This window comes from Clinocottus analis, unplaced genomic scaffold, assembly GCF_023055335.1.
Source record: "Clinocottus analis isolate CAN_PGR_092001 unplaced genomic scaffold, fCliAna1.0.p SCAF_10, whole genome shotgun sequence".
NCBI classification, from domain to species: Eukaryota; Metazoa; Chordata; class Actinopteri; order Perciformes; family Cottidae; genus Clinocottus; species Clinocottus analis.
Genome location: NW_027175821.1, coordinates 17,707,432 through 17,733,645, shown reverse-complemented (window position 1 = coordinate 17,733,645; position 26,214 = coordinate 17,707,432). Strand labels below are relative to the sequence as shown.

The 26,214-nt window shown below is 41.7% G+C and overlaps 1 protein-coding gene across 3 annotated transcripts in view; it reads right to left on the bottom strand.

Annotated features, from left to right (window-relative positions):
- lingo2 (leucine rich repeat and Ig domain containing 2) overlaps positions 1–26,214 on the bottom strand; it is a 200,079-nt gene that overhangs the window by 15,395 nt on the left and 158,470 nt on the right. Inside the window, exon 5 of one of the 3 annotated variants that reach the window (XM_068595438.1) lies at positions 8,307–8,365. The exons of the other annotated variants lie outside the window; for them this stretch is intronic. The gene's annotated coding sequence lies outside the window, so the exon portion shown is untranslated. The remainder of the gene's footprint in view (positions 1–8,306; positions 8,366–26,214) is intronic. 3 annotated transcript variants of the gene reach the window in all.

The window sequence follows — 26,214 nt, the reverse complement described above, 5'->3', positions numbered from 1 at the left end:
TGTTTGTGTCTTTGCCTCCAAAATAAACAATCCGCTCCCAGGTTTTAATGAAGTTCAGCAGTAGGTTGTTCTCTGAGCACTATTCTGCATGAGTGTTGATTTCCTCTCGATATGAAGTTTCGTCATTGCTTCTGAGCTGTCTGATGACGGTAGTGTCATCTGCAAACCTCACAGCAGAGTTCTCTTCCTGGAGGGAGGAGCAGTCTGGGGGTGTACAGTGTGAACAGCATACAGCCCTGGGGGTCTCCGGTGTAAAGGCGGTGGGGCTGCCAATCTTCACTGCCTGAGGTCTGTTTGTATAGAAGTCTAATATTCAGTTATAGAGTGAGGTACTCATGCCCTGAGTACTGAACCAAAAATATGTGTGTGAACATTGTCCAGTGTATTGTTACCTCTGCTGGCGATGTAGATATGCTGATGGTAATGAGGTAAAATAAAAATACCATCCGCTTGCTTTGTCACGTATCTGCTGATGACCTCATACAATTAATGCAGTGCATTTATTTTCATCGTAGTGTAAAGGGAGGAGCAATAAAATACTGGTAATATGGCCGACATCTAGGCATTCAAATTAAACAAATTGATGAAAGGGAAACACTGTCTCTGCCTATGTTTTCCCAGCATGCATCATTTATGGAAAACACACAGTCTCTTACCAGAGCCTGGCGTGCTATCCGTCATGGAATAAGACATACAAAAGCCTTAATCTAAAACATAATAAATCAATAAATAATAACTGTACAAACTGGCAAAACTCATGTATATCATTATTGATGAGATGCTACCATGTTGTAATCTTCTCTTTTATCAAGTGTAAATGGGTCCGCACAAGCTGCATTTAAGAAGTGACACACACTCTGTAGTACTTGCATGTCACAAAGCCTTTGAGTGTCCTCCAAAGTAAAGTAATGACTGACACACAAACACTTTCCCCAGCCCTAATGTAAGTGTCATGTATTGCCTGTAAGCAAGACTTGAGTGACAAAACACTCTATATATAGCTGTATAATCACTTATCCTGCCATGATGAATTCACATTTCATTCGTTAAATAATTCATGAGGAGAGTCTTGGGTGGTCTCCCAGTAACTTTCACACACCTCTCATCTGGAATAATGTGGGGAAGGCAAGTGGTGGGAGTCAAATGAAAAGAAAACAAGAACAAATTTAAATCTTTGAATTTGAATGCTGATCTGTCAGAGCTGCTTGTCAAAGGCAATAGCCAACGGCTGCGTTCAGTCAAACGTGCGCGAGCAGGATTGTTCCTGCATTGCCGTTGGGTGCTCAGGTAATGTCACTGCTTAAACAATGTTGACTTGTGAAAACAGTACAAAACAATGTAGCTAGAATTTAATCAAAATAAACATGTTCAAGTTTAATTAAATTGCTTTCTCCGTTACAGATTGCCTCCAGTACAAACACTGGCATAAGATTAGGAGACGCAGTTCAAGCCACTTTGGAAATATTTAAATTGGAGAAGTTTGTGAAAGTGCAATAGAAACAAACATATTCAATATTAGATTACTTTTCTTTCAAAGTATTCAAGCTCAAGTTTGATACAAATGGCCTTTCTCTTGTGGCTGTCACCTTTGTAGTAAACTGAAACACATTTCTTGCTCCGTTGGCTCCCTTGGGTGTTGGAATGAGGCAGAGGAACACCCTTGGTACTAATCACTGCAACACCCTCAGTCCCTCTACGGCCCCGCGTTGTTGTTGTTGTGCTTATAGTAGTGACAATAACGGCATTTACTGCCATTTTTTGTTATTGTGCCAAAAAAAGTTGTATATTTGCAAGCCAGCTGTGAAAAAAAAGGAAGAAAAAAAAACCCTGATTGTATTAAGATGTCACTGATTATGATAAAAAGCAATGATCCCAGTGGGAGTATTTGTGATCTCTAAATGTTAAGCGCAGCTAGTGCTATTTAGATAACAATACTGTACTAATGTGCAACAAAATATTTAAAAAAAAAAGAGAACAATCTTTTTCCTGAAGACAAACTCTGCTAATAGTTTGAAAACAGTTACTCAGTTACTTTTGTGATTACGGTGTGTATGAAAACCATAAAAAAAATGACCTTCATTTTCTTATACTCGCTATTTTTCTCCATTTCATTCTGTTTCCGTGTCTCCTTGAAGATGCTTGCTCTGTGAAGATGTGAGAAATTATTTGGTTTCCACCCTGGGACTCTGTAGCACAGCAGCAGTTTAGCTAATGCTAGCGCTGTGTGGTTAGTTTAAGCGCTAGGAACGGGGTGTTGTGGGAAGCTATTATTTCAACAGTGGGTCTACCAGGTGTGCTCGGGGGCTACAATGTTTGATGTGGAGCTCTACCTCATATTGTCAATGAGATGAAATCACTGCGACAACTTGAATACAATATGGTGAGAATGAACAGTTAGCATGTCTTGGAAACAATACGACTGCAGTATCAGAAAAGTACTTGTCGTGTTTGAAAGTCAATAGCTTGTTTACTACAGTTATCTCTGATTTCCTTATACTCTCGTGCCAAAGTCCTTCTGTGTATGCAACACGGGTCATGAAGGACTTACGCTGCGATCACAGCAAACGCGTCGCAAATTTGACGCGCGAGTAGATTACAAGCAAAGTCAATGCACAGACGCCTTCGCGCAGGTTGAAATATTTCAACTTGGGTAAAATTTGCGTGGTGTAAGACAATCAGCGTTGAGAAGCTCCGCCCCTCGTCACCGCCGTCGCTGAATCGAACTGCTAAAGTAGCGCTGATAGCGGCCGTCATTCAGATGCTGTTGTGGGACTACGGATAATATTATGAACCCAGACACCATGGAGTTTGATGTTCCGATGTATGTGAAATTCACACAAGTATAAAGCAGAACTAGTGGTTATTTCCATGCTGGATGGTGGAAACGGTAACTGTTTTTACGCCCGCTTTTAGGTGAAGTAACATTTGCGTTGCGTTTGGTGAGAACGGAGCTTCACAGTGGTCACAGTCAAAAGGTGTCTTGCAATGATGAGGGATATTACGGAGAGTTTTTTGGGGGGGGGGACAATCATTTCTAAAGGCAGGTTGTGTTAACCTGACAATCTAATCTGCAGAGCAGCGAGATAACTTTGTATTTTACATTTTTGGTCTGTAAAAGTCAAAAATAGTATGAGGGAAGCTCGGTGGCCAAGTGTAGCTGTTTGTCAATCCAGCAGAATCCGATAAGATGTCACCCTGAGTGTTTACAAGAGCTCCTTCAATCAGTTGTAAACGATATCAAATGTCAGCATCACTGTAAACACAGTTATATTTATTTGAGGGATAAGGGTTGACATTTTGCACTTAGTGGTATGCTGGCTACACGCGTTAGGAATCTTTACATGATGGGAAAGTTAATCTGTAATTTGATACAGATTGGATGAAAGATTTGAGAGACAGATGACGAAAGTGTCGACGTTAAGTAGTCGCTGCTCGTAGAGAACTCAATCAACATGATAGTTATGATTGATATCTGACAAAGAGCGTGGGAGCATGTTGTTTTTGAACTCTGAAATGTCCTGTAATACTAATTTAAAAAAATAAAAGTAAGGGATCTGTTTCAATAATTGTTGTGTAAACAAAATATTAGGCATTATTCTAAGATAAAAAAAATCTCAATCCCAAATATAGAATATAATAATAATAATATGACAGCATTAACTTCACAAATCCAGTGTGAGTCGAGCCGTACTGACAAACAATTCCTGAAATACTTGTCGATTTTAACGTTAAAAGAAAACTAGGAAGACAACAAAGAGAAGGACTTTACATTCCTCGAACGGCAGAGCGGGCGAGAGCATGCTGACCACATTGGCGTGCAGAAACAGATTTGGAAACACACAGTGCACGCTTTGTGGATTTTCCTTTAGACTCCTCACTTCTTCACATTAAAAGTTTGTTGCCACCTGGAGACCCGCGGCGGGTTTCATCAAGGTCTGTTTGCTGAAGATAAGCCCCAAATGAAACTCCACTGCAGACAGACCCTTTTGCAAAGAAATCATTAACATGGCCATTTCTCATGGCACTTCACCAATTTCTCCCATCGTTTTCAGCATCCTGAACACTTACAGTGTCTACTTAACTTAATGACTTTCTTGACTGCTTCCAGGTAAGTGATTGGGAAGTGTATAATCTCTTAAGAGGGCTGAAAGGTAACGCTTAGAGGAGGGAGCGGCTAATAATGTTTTATTATGAAAACAGATTAAATTAATCTTTGGATTAATCAGTTGCTCTATGGGCTGCCCGCGAAAATCTTATTATACTTCTCTGATAACACCGCAGCGCGCAGCAAACCACCGTCCACACGACTTATTATTATATATCAATTTATCCTTCCCAGAATTTGACAGTAATTTATGTTAATTTCCTATATGCTATGTTTGTGGTTCAGAAATGCAAATGCTTACATGCATTAGAAACCCAAAGACAGCGTTTGAGGTGAAATGCTGCAGAGGGAGGACATGGTGCTTGAGTCCTGAGCTTATCGGCCGTGGCAGCTGTTTTATGAAGGCAGCCACACATTCAAGCCTCTGCCTGGCCGGGCCTCGCTGCATCTCACAGTCCATCTTCTGCTTACAATATCAGTGTTCCCCATGCTCTCACTCTTTATTCATACCGCTTATTCGCATTACATTAAAAGATTCAAACAGATTCTGGAGCAATGAAGACACGCGGACTGGAGATATTCTGCCGACTTCTTACACTCTGTCCAACTTTGTGTTGCCAGAAACTTCAGTCGTTGACCTGTGGTCGTATTCAGCAAGCCTGCAAACAGATCAGGAATGTATCGCTGAGCTAACGTGGTGATGGATCTGGCCTCTTTGCACTGTGGTTTAAGGGAAAGGGCCTTTGGCAAATGTTTCTGAAAAGACGACAAGTTTTGTCTCTCGCTCTTTGTGTGTCTGTCGAATCTCTCCCAAATAATCCTTCAGGAAATATTTACAAATCTATTATCACATGTGTTGGTATTTGGCAGCCTGCAGCTTAACAAGTTTGGTTAAATCTTCAACGATTTCAGTTCAAACAAAAATGGGAAAAATAAATATCTTAAAGTAGGAAGCTTGATCACCCTTGTTTTTTTTTAATAAAGCTAACATAAGGAGCAGCCACACGGGAAACTAGAAGAGTCAAGAACACATTAAAGTGTTACAAGCCCATTAATGTAATCAGGGACCACCTTTACTGTGATTACAATACAATTACCTCAAGAAAACTGTAAAAAAGGGCCAGAATTAGGGCACAGTGGGAGAATTGGTCAACAGCTGGGCCGACAAAATGTCCACAATTTGACTCCGAGATACAATTGGTGATGTTGGCTTGATTTGCAGCAGTTGTGGATTGTCAGATTTGAGGGTGGAGACATCTGTATATCACAGTTTGTGCCCTTTATTTAACCAATATACCCACATTATACACTTCCAGGAAGTCCAAAATGTTATTGAACGGTATTTGTTTTCATTATTGATCCAAATGTTTGTAGCTTTCGGTGCGAGAGGACAGAAACACAACAGCACAATGTGTGACTTGTTCCAAGGTGCCCTTCTGCTGCTCCCAAGGACGCTGTGCCATGATGAAGGGGTGTGGGGCTAATTATAGTCCAGATGGTCTGACGAGGTGACTGAACATTCATGTGCTCAACATGGCTAGTAGCCCTCCAAACACATCCTGTTCTCATCAAATGACTAAATGGAATTATTGAGATTGATTGTTTTTTTTTCTCCATAAAATTCACATTTTTGAAGAGGTTATTGTTTTTTACATGTCCGGTATACGGCTTGAAGTCCTACATCTGAACACACAGCGTTACCGCCTCAGTCACTTTTGATCCCTGACATTTGATCCTCTTGTTCTTCACAACTTGTCATCTCAACACTGTGGCAGATGTGTCTGTGATGACAGAAACATGATCTCCTCACTTGATCATGACCACGCTTGTTTTCCATGTGCACACTGCTCACTGATTGTGCACACATGTTTAGGGGACTGAAGCGGTTCAGTCGATGAAATTAAAGTGCCTCCGGGGTAAATTTGAAGGACATGGTTGTGATTTAGAAGGATTTGCAAAAACAAAGGCAGACAATGGAGCTCCGCTTTTCGCGACCCATGTCGGACAGGTCAAACTACAGGAAGTTTCATCTTTCACTTCAGCAATATGACGATGACGTGTGGGTTTGTCTCGGGCGTTGCCCACCATTCCTTTCCGGGTGACAATTAACTTGATATATTTCATGTATGACAAAGCCCATGGGCCCTATTACAGGATCCAGGATAGCCGAAGGGTCTTGTGAAGACACTTCCAACCTATCTTTTTTCAACACACACAGCACACTTCGTTCTGCTTTAATAAGAGAAAGGAGTTGCCTGTGTCTTCTCAAACAGAAGTCTATTTTTTTCTAGTTGATGGCATGCTTCAAGTTGGCGGATGTGGGGTGCACTTTTTTTTCTTCCCAGGGGGTTGTGGAGTGCATTGGAGGAGGAGAAAGAGGTTGGGGGAGAAAGGGTGGGGGGGGGGGCATTATGGAAATAGGTTGTAATTAAAGAAGAGCGCACAATCATGGCGCTTGTGTGATCACAGAGTCAGAGGTGTGAGATAGGACAGCAAAGTGTAGATGTAACAAAGAGGAAACATTAAAGGATTTAACAGTTCAGAGGTGAGGGGAACTTGCTTTGATGTGTCATATTTTGTGCAGGGGGCGTGTTCCAGCGATGGTAATGACTCATCCGAAGGGCACAGACCTGTTAGCAGTGTGTCCTGTTGTTGCAGACCAATGGGAGTGTGTGGGCATTTGTCCTGGCGCAGCAGAGGTTACTTCATTTCCTCAACAAATCATCCATCTTATTAATATTATGTTAATTCGGATACTACCCGGAGGCTAAAATATCACCGGGATGTGTCGCACCAAGTGCAGCAAAACATGGTATGGTTTAATGTCACTAAGGTCGGGTTTTGTGAACATAATCTCAAGCTCTTCTACACATATCAGCAGTCACCACATCAGGTTCCCAAAGGTAGCCAGTTATTTAGGTTGATCTTAACATAAAGAAAAGAGTTACCTTGAATAAAAGGGAAACAAACAAACTGACATCGTGACATGTGGCTTTAGATGTGGAACGAGAGCCTTTGAAAGAGGTGTCGTCACAGTTGACGGCAGAGCCGGGTGTGTATTACTTTCAGAAACTCTAAAGCCACAAATTAACTGCTGGCTTTGGCAATTACGTATGTGAACAAAACTAAGGAGTCCTGATGTCTAATGCATTGCGGCTTCCTCACACCCCACGGCCTTCCCTTTTGTGTTTCCACAGCGATGCTGTGATAATTCACTTTCTCTGTAAGAGCTCGTTTTTTTTGCTCAGTCACACAAACAAAAGTCTTGACTTGACTCATCAAATTCTCAAGGTGCAGCCGAAAGCAATTACAGAGCCTCTGGGTGGAAGAGCTATAGCCAAGGCCCTTTTCTTACTCTGCCTCTAATAACGTCCGCCTTACAAACAAGATGAATCATGCTCCTCTTTTCCTTAAGCCTCAGCACTTTGGTGAAACCTCTCAGACAAGCATTGCATGCTCTTTACACGGACACCTCACTGCTGGAAACGATAATGGCTCACATTTCCACACCATTTTAGCAGGGGGAAGATTAAGCCTAAAGCGAGGCTCTGCTGAAAGTACTATGCATAAGATGCCCGACGAAGCGCTTTGTCTTTTTCTGAGCCCTCGCACTTTTGGTTTGGAGATGCACGTATAGCTCCTATCTGAATCTTTGGATCTCTGCCTTTTATGTTTCTCCTTTTGTCTCACTGTGCAATAACATAAGAATTGGAGGTTACGCGGTACGTGTTTGTGGGGATTCATATAGAAAGGACGTGTTCATCGCTCACTGGACCCTCCCCCCGCTGGAGCATGCACGGTGTGTAGTAGACACACAAGTTGTTGTGTTGCAGTTCTGTAAGGAAACTCAGAAATACGCAGGCTGCTCGGATTTTGCATCTGGCATCATGACGTTTCTGTAAAGTTTGGTGGCACTGGTGCAGATTTTATGGGATGACATGGATTTACTCCCATCTGTGCAAGAGTCAAACATTTATTTGTCTTAAGGCAGACATGATCACAGCGTGGCAGACAAAAGCTATTTTAGGCAGCAAGGGGGGATGCATCCAAAATCCCTCTTTAAGTATTATTATAAAAGCTATATTACACATTTTTTACATTACATAAAACATATAAACCAGTAATTATACAACCCGGAGCGTCTAAATGAGTCAATCCATGGACCCGTTGTGAATACAGATTTGAAGTTGAGGCGTCTTACCACAGCGATCCAGAGAACAGCCGGCTGCTATGGTGCAGAAACCAAGCCCACAAACAGTCCTGTAGAAAACAGATTCCACATCTTTATCCTGAGTGTTTGTCTCTATATCAGGCAAGACATCTCTCCAGAGTATCACATCCAACTAGGAAAATACCGCGCAGATGACTGGCAAAAAGATTATGTTCATTATTTAGGCTTTTCCATCCTCCGTAATGCAAAATCTGTTGAACTGTGTGAACGCGATGGAATAGGAGCGAGACGCAGGCAATAAAAGGTTCAAGAGGTCTGTTTGTCCGCTAATGTAACGGGAGGCTGCTAGCTAGTTACCTAGTCTGGTTAATTAACCTCCAGAGGATTAGAGAGAGCAGAGGCTGCGATCTGGAAAGGCCTACTGGGCTCAATCAAGACCACAAACTGAACATTGTATGTGGCATAAAAGTGTTGTAGTAAACACATTCTCCTCCCTGTGCAGAACCCCGGGGAGCTCTTAATCAAACCACAATGCACACATGATAGTGCCTCCGGACAGAATGAAGAGGAGAAGAATGGAGAGAAAACACAGAAAAGTGTGTGAACTCAAAGGCCCTTGGCCTTTTATCTGAACTCCTCTGTGACATCTTAGCTCTGCTGCTCTCTGTGGAGACTGTTTTAGCAAATGATGGGAGGAAATCACAATTTACTGTTGGGAATTGTGCTCTGCTTCTAATTATATGCTTCACCTTGTATGGTTTTGTTTTTCTCACAGAGAAGTGAGTTAGCATAGTGCAATTAGAGTCATTTCATTGATCGATGTCGTATCATTCGACACAGAATGGGCTCATTAGCAATCTGTTGTAATGTAACTGCTCTCCGATTCAATCTAATGTTGCAGGCATTATGAGCGTAATCTGTCCAAACAGCGTTTTTCTTGTGACGCGTGGACGTCACTGTTTCTTTTTCTGTTGAATTCACAGTTACATTAATGGATGATTAATTGTGTTATTTTATGACCGCTGGGCAATTCAAACCTGGTTAAAAGTGTATAAAAAATTCCCAAATGCAGAAAAGTCAATTCAAACCTGGTTAAAAGTGTATAAAAAATTCCCAAATGCAGAAAAGTCAGTGTGGAAAAAACATTTTGACGTTGTTACAATTTTTTTTGTTTTTGTTTTGTTCAGGATGCAGCTTTACTGAAGCTTTCAGAAAAGATTGACTATTCAGGAACAAACTAACAAGTGAAATAATATGAATAATGGTAATTAAAAGTTCTCGCTTGTGAATCTGCTTGGATCAGAGTTTAGATCCCCGACGAAGAAAACATTAATAAAATCCAGAAAGATTATTTTTTGGAAAACTGGTGGTAAACTTAAAAAGAAGTGTCAGTTGGAGGAAGACATTAAAGATTCACCGGGGCGCCACATTCATCATCCGTGGAGACCTTCTTGTAAATCACCACAAAGTCTCGCCCCCAAATTACTCGTGACACAGCTAGAGAATAAATAATTAAAAGCCCATTTTCTGATGTGAGGTACCTGAACGATAAATGATGAGACTTGGATGGCGAGCATGAGGAGCTGACTTCAAGTCCTGGCGAGTTCAAGGATGGTGACTGGCTGTTCATGGGCTTCAGTATAACACAAGCTGACCAAATGGAAACTACAGCGAGGTGATAAAGTTCTACACGCCACATTTAAATGTATTTCTCTTTAAATTATAGTTCATGGCTGTTTAATGATTGCATTGTGTGTCCTGGTCATATCTACGTCCAGTGGTTGGATGTGGCATATGCATCCAATACCAGGCACTCAAGTGGACACACGCTTTAACCACTCAGGGATATTCACACTACATAGAGGTTCAAGTATTCACTTTGAGTGCCCGGCTTTGGATTTGGGATTCTTTATATCCTATTTTTGTGCTTTTGAATGTAGTTTTTCAAGAGCGCCGGTGGCTTCTGGACTGAAGCGGTACTGCTTTAACTTTCATGAACAGGACTTTATCTGGAAGCATCTGCAGATTGTTAATCAGACCAGCCCATGTTTCATATCTGACAGCTCTCATTGTGGGAACTATCAGATATTAGATTAGTCTTATTTTGAGGGCAGATATGTCTGGTTTTTATCTCTCAAGCACTGCCCCAGAAATGACCCGCATACAATTACCAGCTTGCACTTATATACCTTATGTACCCCCGCCATCCAGTCTAGTTGCAGTTAACTTTAATGTCCAAGATGTCGTCATTTTATTTTATTTGACATATGGCTGAAATTGTTATAATTAGCACATGAATTATAGAGTCAAGGCAGATATGTATTTTGTGAGGTCACAGTGACCATTCAACAGCACGTTTTCATCAAGTCAACCTTGAGGCCGAGAGACAGTTTTGTGTCAAATTTGAAGAAATCCCCCCAGGAGTTCCTGAGATATTACATTCGTGAGAATGTACCGAACAGACAGACAACCCAAAAACATAAAGCTCTCGCCAGCATAGAGGAATGAAAAGATAGCAGCAGAGCTATCGAAGGATCAGGTTGTTGTTTAGATTCCTTGCGCGACACAAAGCTGAGTGTGTCCTCTGCAATTCATAGCCACAAAGCGACGTGACGGGGGCAGCAGAGGTGTTGGTGGAGTTTTTCTTGACTTTACCGCTTAGGTAGGTTGTATTTTAAATCCTCATATTTGTACTGTATTGTTGGAAAAAACAAATCTACAGTCGAATAGTAAAATAGAACATGTGTAGTGTCACTTCATGGCACCAACACTAATTTAATACACATTAACTGACTATTTGACTAACAAAATATTCCAATAAAATGATGAAGCAAAACATATACACACACAAGAAAACAAGGGGACAAATCGTCATTATTGTTATTATAAATAAATAACGTCTGCTGTAGTCAGTATATATGTTCACTAATGTTAAAGTGCAACATCAGTCAATGCTCGTCTTAATTCACCCATGGAGCTTTGTTGACTACTTATTTTCATATTTCATGAATATAGTCAAGTTAAAGGGCAAATAATGAGGAATATTACTATTTCGTGATGGATAAATGTAGCAAGAGGTCACACCAAAAGATAGATAAAAGCCTTTGTGATGGAGCAAAAGGATTGCCCTTTAATGACTCGTCTTAATATATAGTAGGTACGTAATAAAAAGGTGAAACCAATTCCAGTCCAGTGGAAAGGAATACCTGAATCCAAAATATATTTCATAACAATGCTTATATTCTGTGCAAGTACTCCAAAAAAAAATAAAATCCAAACAGTTCTAAGAACATGAATGTTTACTTTAGAGACAATATTCTGCTAGATGGGAAACACTTGCAAAGAGTCGACCGTCATGGAATAATAAAATACATGCTAATTCATATCAGCTTCAGCGGCTCCCAGAAGCAGAGTGAGGCAGGGTTCACCGCAGACTTTATAAACCCCAGACGCCGTTGAGGAAAATCATGTCTTCCTCTCCACCATGAAAAACGCTGACAGCCTAATACCCGACGTCAATATTGCCTTGATGTACAGAACATTTAACGTTTTTATTTGCTCAAGAGGGACAATGTATATTGATGAGAACACTTAAAATTAAAAATGCAAATGCATGCCTGTCCCCCTGCCACAATGTACAGGCTGATGCACACACATGCAACCGCTACAGTGTTCATCCCAGTCTTTAGCCACCTCCTGTCCTCCCTTCAGTGCGGCTGAGTTTGTGTGTCTCTCAGAGTCATGTTGCAACTGGCATTCTCAGGTGGAAGTTTCCCACAAGCGATCCCCAATCAGATGGAGCTACAGAAACACCACAGTCCTCATCTTAGATGACCAACTGTGCTCTAAGATGAACGCCACTGTTGTAGGCTGTAAATGTGTTCTACAACATCCATCGGCTCACCCCGTACCCATCACCCCGTAAGAAAGCTGCTTGCAATCGTCCTCTTTACTGAGAGTCCTTCATGACTGAGCGCTTTGTTCTTTGTAATCTCGGCTTTCATGAGCACTGATGCAGCCGTTGATAAATGTGCTCTGGATCTGCTGGAAAAGGGTTATTTGAATGTAAAGAGTTCAAAATGAAAAGAATGCATTTCTCCACGGGCTGGCGCACCCACCAGTCTCACCTTTTTATTGTGTAGCCAGACTTTGCACTTAAAAACGCTTTCCAGCACTCTAAACTTTGAGCCATGGATACGAGTTGTCTTCCCCACTCTGACAGCTTTGGAATCATAACATATTGTGATGTAAACGCCGATAAAATGAGCCTCAATTTGTCCGTCTTAGGGGAGCTGCTGAAAGTGATTCCCTCAGCTGTGGCATAGTCTCTCCTGGAGATGACAGTAGGTCGGCACTGAAAGAGGTACAAGAATTGGTATGGGGGTTAAAGAAATGGCCTGAAACATGTCAATGGAAAAGATAATGTGTATTGTTAGACGTAAACACAATGTTTTTGATAATATCTGGGGACCTTTGAGGTATTTCTTAAGACATAATACTAATGTTGGTGATTTGCTGCAGCAACGGACGACTATCTGATTATATACATTGACTCGGAAAAACAACATAAAAAACCAATATTCAGTTTGTAAAGTATATTGTTATGTTTATTTTTATTTTATTTGTATTTTCTGTTTTAATTTTACTATTATTTAGGTACTTTATAATTATGGGACGGGGAACAGGGTGAACATGTTTGCTGTGTATTGTTCTGTTGATATTCAATTTGACGTGACTTGCAGACTGAAAATCAATAAATACAGTGTTTAAGTGTGTACTTTTCTCACTATATCACTGCAACATGAGGGGAACTCGAACCCTTGCAGGGGGGATGGGAGGCCGACAGACTTTGAGCTTCTGCATGAATTGACAAAAGAGTTTTTGTCTTCCATTTTTAATAAAACGCACTCATGGATAGGCTCATTCTTCTAAACTAGTCTGCCAACTGTTGGATTAATATCACTCATTGTAAGTAGATAAAGGTGCGAGCCAAGTTCTCAAAATCAATATGCAAAAGGTGTATGAAACGTGAAATAATTCCTAACTGCTGCTCCATCACACTTAGTGTCACTGCCCCTGAGACCATACACAGTGTTTCAGAACGGATAGTGATTACCTCTGAACTATGGATGCATGCATAATCATATTGTGATCCATAAGAACACCCAACATGCATTTGATTGAGATGTAAATTCCAAGCAGCAATACATTTCTTTTTTATTATTATTGAGACAAGTTACTAAAGGGGCTGCTCTCAGAAGCAATAGTTTATCCTCTGGCATGTTTGCTTCTGTTGTAACTAAGATGGATAGCCCAATATCTGGAATCTGTATCTGTATTATGCTCAGCTTAGTTCTCTGTGGCAATAATGTCGTACCTGAAATGTTTGGAATTGTTGAGTTTCTTAAGCTTTATTAGTACACAAAAAAAGACCAAACGTGCTCCAAAAGAAGAAGAAAAACCTGCCAGGGAGGCTGAGGTTGAAAATATTATATTTTTTTACACATAATCAAAGAATGATAACATACGTAACATGATAAATTATATCTATTGGAAATGAATTCAGTAATCCATGTAAGTGGCTAAAGTTCAGCAAGTCTGTGAAGGTGTTTTTCGACCGCTTGTGGAAGCAGAACAAAACAACAACATATCACAAACTGAGATAACAAAATAATATAAAAACATCATGTTCAGGTGCTGTTAGCACTCGGTGGCATTTATGTGATTAGTAGACGTTGAAATGATCAGCTCTGCCCAGTGCCTGAGAGCCGCGCCCTGTCTTAAAGATCTTTCCCGTTCAATTTAACGGCATGTTGCCCCCGTCCTCCTAACTATTTTCCCGTGCCGTTCCGAGGCAGGGCATCAGTTCTGCTTTCTCATTGGACAGGTCACTCCACAGTCCGAGCCGTCCATGGGTGACCATTACCCCCCCAACTCCAACCGCCGCATCATTTAGCTCAGATTTAATTAACTCCAACCAGCCTTACTCCTGGAGTGATGGCTGCAGAGGACTGCCCGTTGGGGGTTTCTGATCGAGGGGTGGACAGGAATACAAACTAGGACTTCAAGCTGAAGGAAAACAGAACTGCCAGCTTGTGATCGTGATGTCGCGGCTTGTAAAATGCAAAGAAGGAAACAGTGGGATTGCGCTCCGTGTTATGGGCCAAAGCCGGTCCCACCACACCCAACTCTCTCTTCACTGGTCCCCATAACTTCTCTCCCTTTAGCATCCCGCTCTGACTTCCCCCTCCTGTGCTTAATTAGGCCCTACGGTTAAACAATGTTCCCAGCTTCCGAGGGTCTTACTTAATCATCAGTAAGAAGGGAGAGGAGAGAAGGGGAGATTCATATTCAGCTCACATAATACGAGAAGAGAGAAGAAAAAAACTATGCTGACACCCTATTATTCACCACTGGGTCCGTGGCTCCACTTTTAGGTGGAAACCAGCTAAGACACACATGCACACATTGGGGCTGCTAATACATATAAGATGTGCGATGTGGTTGGACACAGCCGGGTGGTCTGACGCTCTATTTGCCCATCTGCTCCAGCCTGCGTTCCTCCGAGCCCTGTGAAGCCTGACACATCGAATAAGAATCAGAAAATTCAGATTTTTTTTTGATACTAAAGGGTTTCTATGATCTTGAGTAAAAATAAAAAAGTCATTTATTATATGATTTTTTTTGTATCAAATTACATACATCAGGCATATCAGTACATTTATTGATCACAACATTATTTGTTTTATAAACAATAACCCATTCTGTTAATTGATCGCAGAACATTTAGACCATGTCTAAACATGGAAGATGTCTAAAATATTTATTTTAGAAACAATAACTCATGTTAATTGTCTCAGGTGGTGGTGATTTAAAAGAAGACCCATGGGGACAGTTCAAAATGTCCACAGTTTGTCTTCTTCGCATCATCAGACACGTTGATATTGTCCTGAAAAGTGAATCATTGTCAGCAATTTCATGAATTGATCTCAAGACATGCCAAACGGTGAGGTGCCTTGTTTCCATCTCCCAATAGGCTCGTATCGGGCATGTGCATACCCAGAACCTGCTCAATTTCTTGTCAGGCATGCTGACCACTGAACCACAGTCACCTTACTGTCTTGCAATGACATTTCTACATCTAATGAAATTAATTAAATGATCAAAACAGTATGTTTGGCATTATGATATGGCATAACCCAGATTACATTATGAAATACAACACAACGCCGATGGCATAATTATTACTTGGTATACCTGCTGTATCATATTTGATACATATGTTTTCACAACGATTTCCCAATAAAATAAAGATCAAAACATGAGTAATTATAGGTTGCTTCAATACAGTCTATATTCATATTGAAATATTCGTGACAATATAAAAGTAATTCTTACCGTAAAACTTTCAAAATGATCAAGGATTATCAGTGAAAAAACGGACAGGTGAATTTGTGAAGGGTGCCATCTTGATAATAACAATTAAATGCCTTGTACTGCCTGCAGCGCATGGAAACTCTACCAGTTGGCAGAGTACATGTATACAAGTGTATACAACAGGTATTTGAGGAAAGTACTGCTCACGTTAATGACGGTAAAACTCATGTATCAAATATGATACAAATGGCTTTATAGGGCTAGGTACCAAGTGATCAATGAGAACTCCTCCACAGCGTCAGCAGCGCCTGACAAATGTGCTAACCCAGTGAAATGCTTGTACAAGCACAAACATATCTGGACTATTACTCTTCCTGCTGGAAAATGTATCAGAATACGAAAGCGTATCAACCGCATCCATTTTGTTTGGAATCAAACCCGACAATAACAGGCAGACATTGGGCAGATGATAGATGGCGAAATGTAGAAGAAAACAGAAAATAGCAATTTCACACTAAAATTATTTCATGTTTAATATCCGGTTGGTTTCCTTCCAGCTATTCACATTTCGGTTGTGAAGAAGCAATTCTGAAGTTTGATGTGCCTTGAAATAACTGTGGTCAGAGACACATCACTCAAACTAAGTACATTTTATATATTTTGCCCAATGGATCACCTTTCGTTAGACCTCACATCTATCAATGTTACCCTTCAAACATTCACACTGTTCTTCCCGTATGATACATCGTTTTAGCTTCACTCACACATGTTCAGTCTGTAAATGTCTTGTTCTTCCCACGGATGAACTGTACATTTGTCTGTTGGTTTTTTTGACTGACTGTGACTTGACCTTGTGATGATATAAATCTAAAATTTCTGTAGATGCTTTTCATATTCATGTCTAGTGAAGTTCACGTTAGGTTCTCAAGGGAACTTCAGTCACACGCCTGAACTCCTCAACACTCACATGTTCATCAGTATGTTGACACCAGAGAGAAGCAGACTGGACGTTGCACGTCTCTTTCTGTGAGAAAAGATGAGAACACGGGATTCTCCTCCTCTTCACAGGTTAGAGCCAATCAGATGTTGGGACGATGTGAGACGGACCTGTGACGATAATCTGTGTATGAAAAAGGCCCCACTTCTGTTTGTGGGGCAGTTGTTTGTTTTTTTGCCTCCCTGAAAGTTGCTTGTTCAACTCATTGCTTTAGCAACTGCAACGCTTGTGACTTTACCTGTGATGGAGAAAATCCATTTAGAGAAAGAGAGAAGTTGTCGAACTGAATTCTTCTGGAGGCGACACCAGGCTTCAATAATTATAGACGCTAACACTTGTCACTGGATACATGTCTGGTCTTTATGACCCGGAATAGATCAAGAGAGTACCAAAAATAAGAAACATAAATTGAAGTCGTGAGCAGAGTGCAATCTGACTAAAAAATAGGTAAATATTGTAAGATTTGAACCTAATATCATATATTTGTTATTATTGATTCAAACAGTTGACAATTTAATGTATTTCCACTGCTCTGTATCATGACATTATATTATATTTTGGAGAGCAATACCTTAATGAAAGACACTTAGGAAATACACTTGATCTCCTCGCTTTATTGAGAATTTGATTAAAAAAAACCCATTAATATGACTGTCATATATCCGTTTGATGGACGTGAAGCTGGAGCCAGATGCAGTTGACTTAGCTTAGCATAACGATTGGAAAGAGTCCTTGCTGGATGCTGTGTGGCCTCTGGAGTGAACCAGGCTAGCTGTTTCCCTGTTTCCAGTCTTTGTGCTAAGCTAAGATGACCAGCTGCCGGCTGTAGTTCAATATGTCCTGTACAATCTTCTCATCTAAGAAAGCCAGTAAACTTATATCCCTAGAAGTCAAACTACTTCTTTAAGAGGTGATACATAATTCATCAGGTTTTAGGATTTTGGCTCATACAATGTTTTACAACAAAAACCTGTCCGGACACCCCCCCTGTTCAAACATGTCCGCTTGTAATTTCTTTGGTTGCCAACAGAAAGTCGATTTAAGTAAAATAGAGATTTTAGAACATGAATGAAAGTCATACCTTTTGTGACCCACTAATTTACTCAATTAATTTTAATTTCAACTACTCCCTCTGACTTAAGTAAAGTGTGCAGGCGGCAATTACCTGACTTGATTAATACGTTTCATTATTTCACATTATGAAACACATCATGTTTCATTTCACTCTGGTACCTGCCCTCAACTTCCTGAAACCGGATTCCTAACAGAGCCGTTCCAACATGTGCTGTCTCTGTATCCCTGTGCTGGATCGAGTCAATGGTACATTTTTCTGTCTGCTCTCTGGGAACAGCTTGACGCCTTGCTGAGCACATTAATCCACAGGGATGGGGCCCTTTAAAGTCATTTATTCACAGTTGTGGGTAAAGCGCAGAGGAGTCAAAGGTCAGCGCTTGGCCATTCATATCAGCATAACCCTGGGGCTTTTCCATCAATGTACACTCTCCATCTGGGTGAGACACCACAAAGGTCGAGGCGCACATTGTTGGGATTGGTGCTTTCTGCAATTTTCTGGTCACTGGTATCTCAAGCAATGCAGTCACAGTTGGGTACGCGGATGCCATCTGGTGCATACTTTCATCCAAAGTTGCTTCCAGTTGACATACTGCCATTGGTGGTCATTTATGCAATTAAACTGTTGTATTACAGCTTAATTGTGGCATGGCGTCGTCATATAAAAGGTTAATATAAATAAACAAACAGCCCCACATTTAAGAAGGGAAATTTCAAAAAAAGGATATGTACATTTAAAAATGGCTCAAAGAGCATGTGTGTGAGTCATTAAAGTAAACATCAATAGCCTGAAGCAGAAGCATGCAATCATATTTCCTCAGCGGGTCAAGCGCTGTAGTACACCATAACTCCAAGGCTAAACTCTCCCAGAAAGCTGCCTATTGATAAACAAGGAAACAACAGTGTGACACAGCAGTTGAATATTTAAATAGCCCGAAGAACAATTCACATGATTTCACATAATTACCATCCATGGATGTCTATTCAACACGGAAGCAAATAACTGCTCGAGGCAGAACATGGGGGAGATACTCAATGTTTAGTTTTTCTTTATAAAGACTGGACTCCTTGTAATCCATTTTGTATAACCATGGTCTGATTATTGCATTTACTTATATATTTTCCTAGTTCATAAAGTTAGTGATGGGATGTGAAAACGATTTAAAGATGCAAATGATGAAATTTTAACTGAAGGTACCACATGCTCTCATAAGGTTGTGCCAACCACGGCAAACTGATCCAAAGTTTCATCTCTGTAAAACCCCTGATGGGTACTGATAGAGGGACCGATACGGGGAAGAGATTGGCGCAATGCTTTTGAGGCCCTAGGCTCCCTGCCATTTTGTGGTTTCACATGTAAAGAACTTTCATTGGAAGTTGAGATGCAGTCCTCAGCTCTCCCGTCAAAGCAACATCAGTGGTGCTGCTTTTGGGAATTTCTTTTCACTCAACTCGGTGGCAAATCATCACATTAGCAGTTCTGTCTCCATCCATCTTTCAAAATTTGGCACCGTTTGTGCTTTCATTACAACAACTCATCTTCATGTACTTATAAATCTGCCATTTGTGGTTGCCTATGGGGCCATAAACAGAAGCAATGAAGGAAATAGACAATAATAACTTTGGTTTGGATTTTATCTCGTTCCACAGCATTGTGCGACGAAGCACATAAAAGGATATGTTTCTTCATGAAAGCAATTTTGCTTCAAAATGTGTGAATCAATCTTATGGAGACGGGAAGAACACCATTCCTATTGAATGCATATAATTACTGTGCAATTTGTGAAACGTTTTTCGTAACATTTGCTGTTATGTTACAGGGTTCTCTCTGCACAACGGCGGTGGAGAAAGATGTGTACCGGTCCACTTGGACTGTAGTTCTAACAGCAGCGTGCAGTATCTTCTTCATTCATCCTGCTTATGGGAATACCCCATCTGCTTACTCTATTTGTGTGCATCCATGTAAACGTAGACATATTTATTTATCTATTTTATATCATTTAATGTGAAACTGTAAAATGTTAATTTCTTAATTAAATCAATGTAATGTATTCACTTCACACAGGAGTATAGTAGTGTATAAGCTCTTTGGTTACTTCATATTAACTATCTATTCATTAAATATCCAGAAAAATATTCCCTGTATTATATTAAATAGATTATTTTGGCCTTATCACCCATTCCTAGCTACAAGCTCCACTTGGAAAGGATGTAAAGAGGTCAGCGCTTGAATCCTGAACTATATCAAACTATTTTTACCACTTGATTCAACAGAGATACAGACAGCAGAGTTTAAAGGTCCTTGAGTCAACCATGTCTGATGTTATATAAGATACAATGAAAATATGCCAGCTGTCCGTGTAAAAAAGAAATCACTGCATTTGAAGTACTTAACAGTGACTGTACAGTTAAAGTGGTTCTGGTTCTTAAGTGCCATGATGAGCCCTATTTTGTCAACGCCTGACCCTCCGATATAACATGAAAAGGTCTCTCTGGAGGTGTAATGCACTTGAATTGTGCCATCGAGTTAAAAAGTAATGCTTTAGAGAACACTCCATCACACGCTCGTAGAGGCCAGACCCTCGGAGAATGCAGACTTTCTCTGAAAAGTTTTTTTTTTTTTTTTCCAGGCGTAGTCACATCTCTGTCATTGCTTTACACCTCGGGCAACATCCTCACTTTCTCTCCATCTGAGTGCAGCACACGCCTCAAGTGCCAGAGGACTCGTTGGAAACCTTAAAAGCACCTGGGCTCACCTTTGTCTCCGTGTCACTGGCTTCACCCAGTTTATATAATCCCCGACGCGTCATACTTCTGCTCAAAGGCCCAAACAAAGCAAACGGCCAAACAGGAATCGTTCTAACTAACTCTGAACGGCCTGCACAGTCGAATCAGTTAGGTGTGAGCCCTCTGGTATTATTAAATAATCAAAGGCTGATTCATTCTAACACAATCATTACCACAGTGCAACTGAGAGGTGGGCATGGGTAAGCAAAGATGAATGTACTCATTCAGCACTCCACCCCACCATTCATTTCAGTGGAAGTGTCCTCGTATGTGTAGCCGTTCTTGAAGGGTTCGCTTGTCTGAGTTTCGAGGCTACGCACTGAAGGAATAGGCAGCGAGCAGACAATCACAGAGGAGCTGAGTGCGTCCATTAAGGCTGTCAGTTAGCAAGGGCCTTGATTAATTGCACACTGCATAGTGGCAAATTAAGGCAGGTCCCCACCCCCTCCCCCAAAATAATTAGGTAAGAATAGATTGCCAGAGAGCGCAGAGTGAATACTGGAAGCACCAGCCTCAGTCACTCTGTCGCACATGTAATGAAAGCACGGGCAATAATGGTGTGCACGCACGCATGTGTGTGCGTGTGTGTGTGTGTGTGTGTTGAGAAATGCATTTACATGCATGACTGTAGCTTGTGTGAGTGGCCGAGAAAATAATGATGGTGCATACATTTGTATCTGCCCTCTGTGGCTCTTGCTTGTAATCTCTTGCTTGTACAGTGACTGCCTGTGTGTGGGTTTTGGTACAGTGTGTATGAATACAGCAAAGAAAATGTAGCAGTACATCACAGGTGACAGTTTCCCTGTGACCCCCCCCCCCCCTCCTGCAGCCAACAACTGCCCCGGTGCGGGTTCTTCACCAGCTGCTTTGGCTCCATCTGTCTTTTCAATGTGATTCCTATTATCTGATCATGCCAGGATGCATCAAGGGGCGGGTCTAACTGCTGCCAGAGAGCTTTTTAAATCCAATGAGCTAAGGCACGTTCTGAACATCCCCGACACTGGGGTCCGGGGAACGGTGAGCACAATTTTCGGCACATTCTTGTTGTTGCGCTACAGTCAGTCCCAACACACTGACACAATTCCCCAGTGATGACCCAATCCCACCAGCTAGGCCTTCAATCTCAGATTTACACTTGTGTCTTTCACTTCAGTGCCTCTAAAAGGTGACATATGTCACTTTCGTGCCGCATTCTCAGTCCTCCGTCTCATGTCCATCTGCTGGAAGTAATGCACTTCAGTTGTAATCAATGCAGCTGTGCTCAACACTGGCCTCAGAATGATTCCCGCCTCACTTGCACGTATGTATGTAAATTCAATCCAAATCCTGTGTGCAGGCCTCAAGCCTGTCTCTGAAGTACATATATTGTGCACTTGGCTGTGACCAAAAGCACCTCTGAATGCACAAGGGATCCAGCGGAGACGCTGACAGGCGACTGAAGTTGTTGTTGTTGCATCTGCTTTTCCTTTCCTCGGTCTTTCCGTGACATTCTGCTTGTGTGGCTTGGCGGACTTTAAACATGCATCTCGAGATGAAGGTAACTAAAAGTGGAAATCCTCATTATGCCCTTTGGGCATGTTCTGTATATCAGTGCTTAACAGCAGACCGTGTAGCTATAAAATTACACAACATGATGGAAACCAAAGTTGAGTCCTCCACAGATGTATACAACATCCAGCGTGCATTGATATCAGTATAGTAGGACTGCTGTGGTAAACAGACAACACTGCTGAAGGTCTGCAGTGTGAGGACTGGTCAGTGGCCTTTACATATTGTTCAACGGAGAAACAGCCCCAGGGAAGATTAGTCCATTTATGTGTTGATCCTGCAGGGAAGGACACCAAGCCTTCTCTCAGTCGGTCGGGGCTTAATCTTCTTACAGCCAGACTGCGTGAAGTCACTCTCTCCCGTTTTTGAACAGGCCATTTCTTAAACTTTAACCACTGTAGCCACAGGATTTGTCAGCAATAAAAAAAACAAACCAGAGCAAATGTGTGCATGAAAAGAACCTCCCTATATTGTTTCTGAGCAGGGTTGGCATCTCAGAAGAGCAGCGGTAATCATGATGATCAAACGAACACACTTAAATTCTCATTTACTCTCACCTCCTATTTCAGCATTTTCTACCTACTCACATGTCTCCGGTGACTTGTAATCTCAAACAATAAAGAAACAGCTCACGCAGTGTAACTCCAGTTCTATGAAATTGGGGTTGCCAAAAGGTCGTGGCGACCACATACATGAAACCTCCAGCGATGAGTTACTGCAACATTTCACACAGGCTTCAGATGAAAGTTGGTCCTGGAGTTGGGTGGAGGACAGGGAAGCACACTTTACCGATTTTATACGTGAAGTCCCACCACACTACCACTGGATTGGGATCATAGAGGAAGAGGAGTATTTTTTAGCATAGATGGATGACAGTCTAATTATCAAATCTAAAAGAGGCAGCCATTGCCACTGCCCTTCACTGTCCTCTTTCAGGAAACACTCCCATCGGGGAGGTCCTTTTAAAATACTCTGCTCCGATATGGCCCAGTGGTCACCATAGTGGAGTCTGTGTGTGACGCACAACACATCCCTGCCCCTATCTCTCTGTGTGAATCCCCTTCATACTCACGAGAGGAAGGAAACAGGAGTGGAAAGCCTCCTGATTCCTCTGGAATTTGAAGCGTATTTCTGCATCGTATTATCACGTAGATATGAATATTTCCAAAACGTAAACATCTTAGAACACGGATCTGCATTGCCAGTTTCACAAGTGTTAAAAAAACCACACTGATAAGCATCAGACCAGCCACGCGTCATGGGTTATTGAATTGGGACCGTCTGTGTGACTCTCCCATGTCTCTTTCTCATGAAACAACAAGCTATTTGCCACACAGCCAGGGTGTAAACATCAATGTCAACAGATCTCAGCATGGCTCTTTGAAACATTGATCAACTGGCTTTTCCGATGTGGATTCCCTAGGAAGTGTGCGTTGTCTTTCCTTATCCAATTTGATTGGAGCAGTGGGCGTTATACATCTCAACATTAAATTGTGATGATTAATGTCTCCAGGAAAATCTCATATTGTGCGCTAGATACAGAGTTGGAAGGAGAGCAGGCTGAAAGAGATGTAGTGTGAGAAAACAAACACAAAAGAGATGCCACAAGGGAGCACTATTATAAAATAACTGCTGAGAGGAAGAGTGCGGGAATATGGTTTAGCTTGTGCACACTACAGTATGATGGTTGTGTGAGTGCGAACGTGTTTCTTCCATGGGAGAGCCGTGTGTGTGTGTGTGTGTGTGTGTGCACGAGCGTCTGTTGTGTGCAGCTTACTGGGCTTGAACCAACGAAGATGCAGCTTGAGTTCTTGTTGCTCGATCAAAGTCCCTGGAGTAATCTCCCATAAGAACAGAGCACGGGCAGGTGGGAGAAATGCTCATTTCATTCTGGAGTATATTAAATCCCTGCACTCGCAAACCAGTATTCCTCAGCGTGGCGATGTGATTTTGGTGTGGATGTGGATACGACCAGCGAAGAACAAGAAGAGAGAAAAAAGAAGAAGAAGGGAGTATTCATGAGGCTGATGTTGACACTAAACAAAGATTGGAATGAAGAATAAAGGATGGCGCCACGCCTCAGTGATTGTCCAGCAGAGGAAGTCCCTCGTGTCCCAGCAGATATGTCTCTCCTTCTCATCATGGCGGGGCAATTTTGCCCCGGTTATAGCTCCTCCATCGTCTCCCCAGCTACTCCTTATTTCAGCATTTCAATTTCCTCCCTCGTGCAGGCGCAGAGTGGTAACCTACTTCAGACATTCTCTCAGACGGGAGAGCAGCAGAAAAAGACGAGGAGGAGCGGAGACGAAGAACTCTCAGCTCAATCCTGCTTCCGGTTTCCCCGAGGCATGGAAATACAGATTCAAAGAGAAGAATTTGCCCGATGATGATGTTGTGGTTAAGATCACTGCCTCATGAACTACATATACTCATGTTGGCAAACGACTGCCTACTGAGGGAACTTCCTCTCATGAGTCTCCTCTATTTTAAAAGGCACTCTTAGCTACATATGAAACTAAAAAACATAAAACAGTTAGGTGAGTAGCTGGACAACCAAGTGTTTCCTCTAGACAGTGAGGCATCTTGTGTAATGGCACCTATTCGCTGTCATGATGCACATTCACGCCCACCACATCTGAATTGTCCTAAATCATAATTCCCTCACTCAGCATCCAATTATTAATGGTCCCGAAACGATAAAGGAGTCCAACTCTCCTTTACACGTCATCAAATCAATTAAAACCAAGACGCTGTCAGTGTTATTGAGCTTATTGACATCTGCAATCTACCTCTGCTGTCTTCTACAACTGCACAGTGGTGACATGAGATAACAGCAGTCAGAGAAAATATCCCTCCTGAAGGTTCAGAGCATGAGGGAACTTTTCCATTCTTTGTGTCTTTGCATCTTCAAGTGTTAGTGGTCACATTAATCATTTTTACTCATCTCCCTTTGCACAATTTGCTTGTAGCCTTTGCTATATTCCCTTCCTACCGGCGACACTTTCTTAGATTTATGTTTCATAGTTTCTATTTTTGCATTGTTCCATTTTTCACCGACGGTTGGAAATGCATCGCGTCCTCTTTCACCTCATCTCTTTCACCCGCCCGACACCTTCTCTTCTTCGTCGACACCCAGGAAAATCGCTTTCTCCCAGTTGCCCGGTGGCAATGAAACATTTATCTACTCCTGAGATGTCTAGCCCCCCCTAACCCACCTCACCACTCCACCTGAGCCCCCCCCCACAACCAAAATTTTCCTTCAAAGGCTTCTCTGCACGAGCTCTTTGTACTGGCTTATGTGTTGCCTAAATGGCAACAAGTAACTTGAGATGGAGGCAGATTTGATACAATCTAAAGCTAATCTGTAATACTGGAGAGGATTGGACCCCTGGCTGTTTGTGCTATCCACATCTTAAGATGCACGCCTAAATTGAATAAAAATGCTAAGCATTTCTGCTGAACTGGCTTACCTTTCCGTTTGCTTCAAGGGGACTATGAGCATTTAAAACATATATATATATATATATATATATATATATATATATATATATATATATATATATATATATATATATATATATAAGGGCAATATGTCTTCATTCACGTTGCCAAGACACCCGTGAATCATTGCTTTAACACAATCGCTTGAAGACGTTGTTGAACTGCAGGTGCCCGACTGCATGCAGATTAAATCTAACCTTTATGGACAATGTAGACAGTTTGAGGTGCAATCTGAGCTGTCAAATGTATCAAAGGACTAAAACTGCCACACAGTTGAATTCAAAGTATATGCAAATCACAATCAACCAAAAAGCGCTGTGTCATTCCGCAGTGTGTTCAAGGCTGTGTCTGCACTCTTGTGCACTATTGCTATGAGAGTAACACAATACAAAGTGTCAGAGAGCACCTTGCATTGTGGACTGAACTCCCTCTGGATCCAACCCCTCGCCTCCATCACTTCATAAGTGTGATGCATGAGACAGGAGGAAGTAAGACGAAGGCCACTTCGCCGCATTCACAGAACCATTTGGGACCGTGGATGTCCTCATACCTGCTGCCACAGCCTCCAAGTGGTGCCCGAAGTGATGTGAAGGTACTCTTCCCCCCGTTTCTAAAAGTGGGACATTGCTTTTCCCCAGAGAAGGTAAGCTCCCCAGC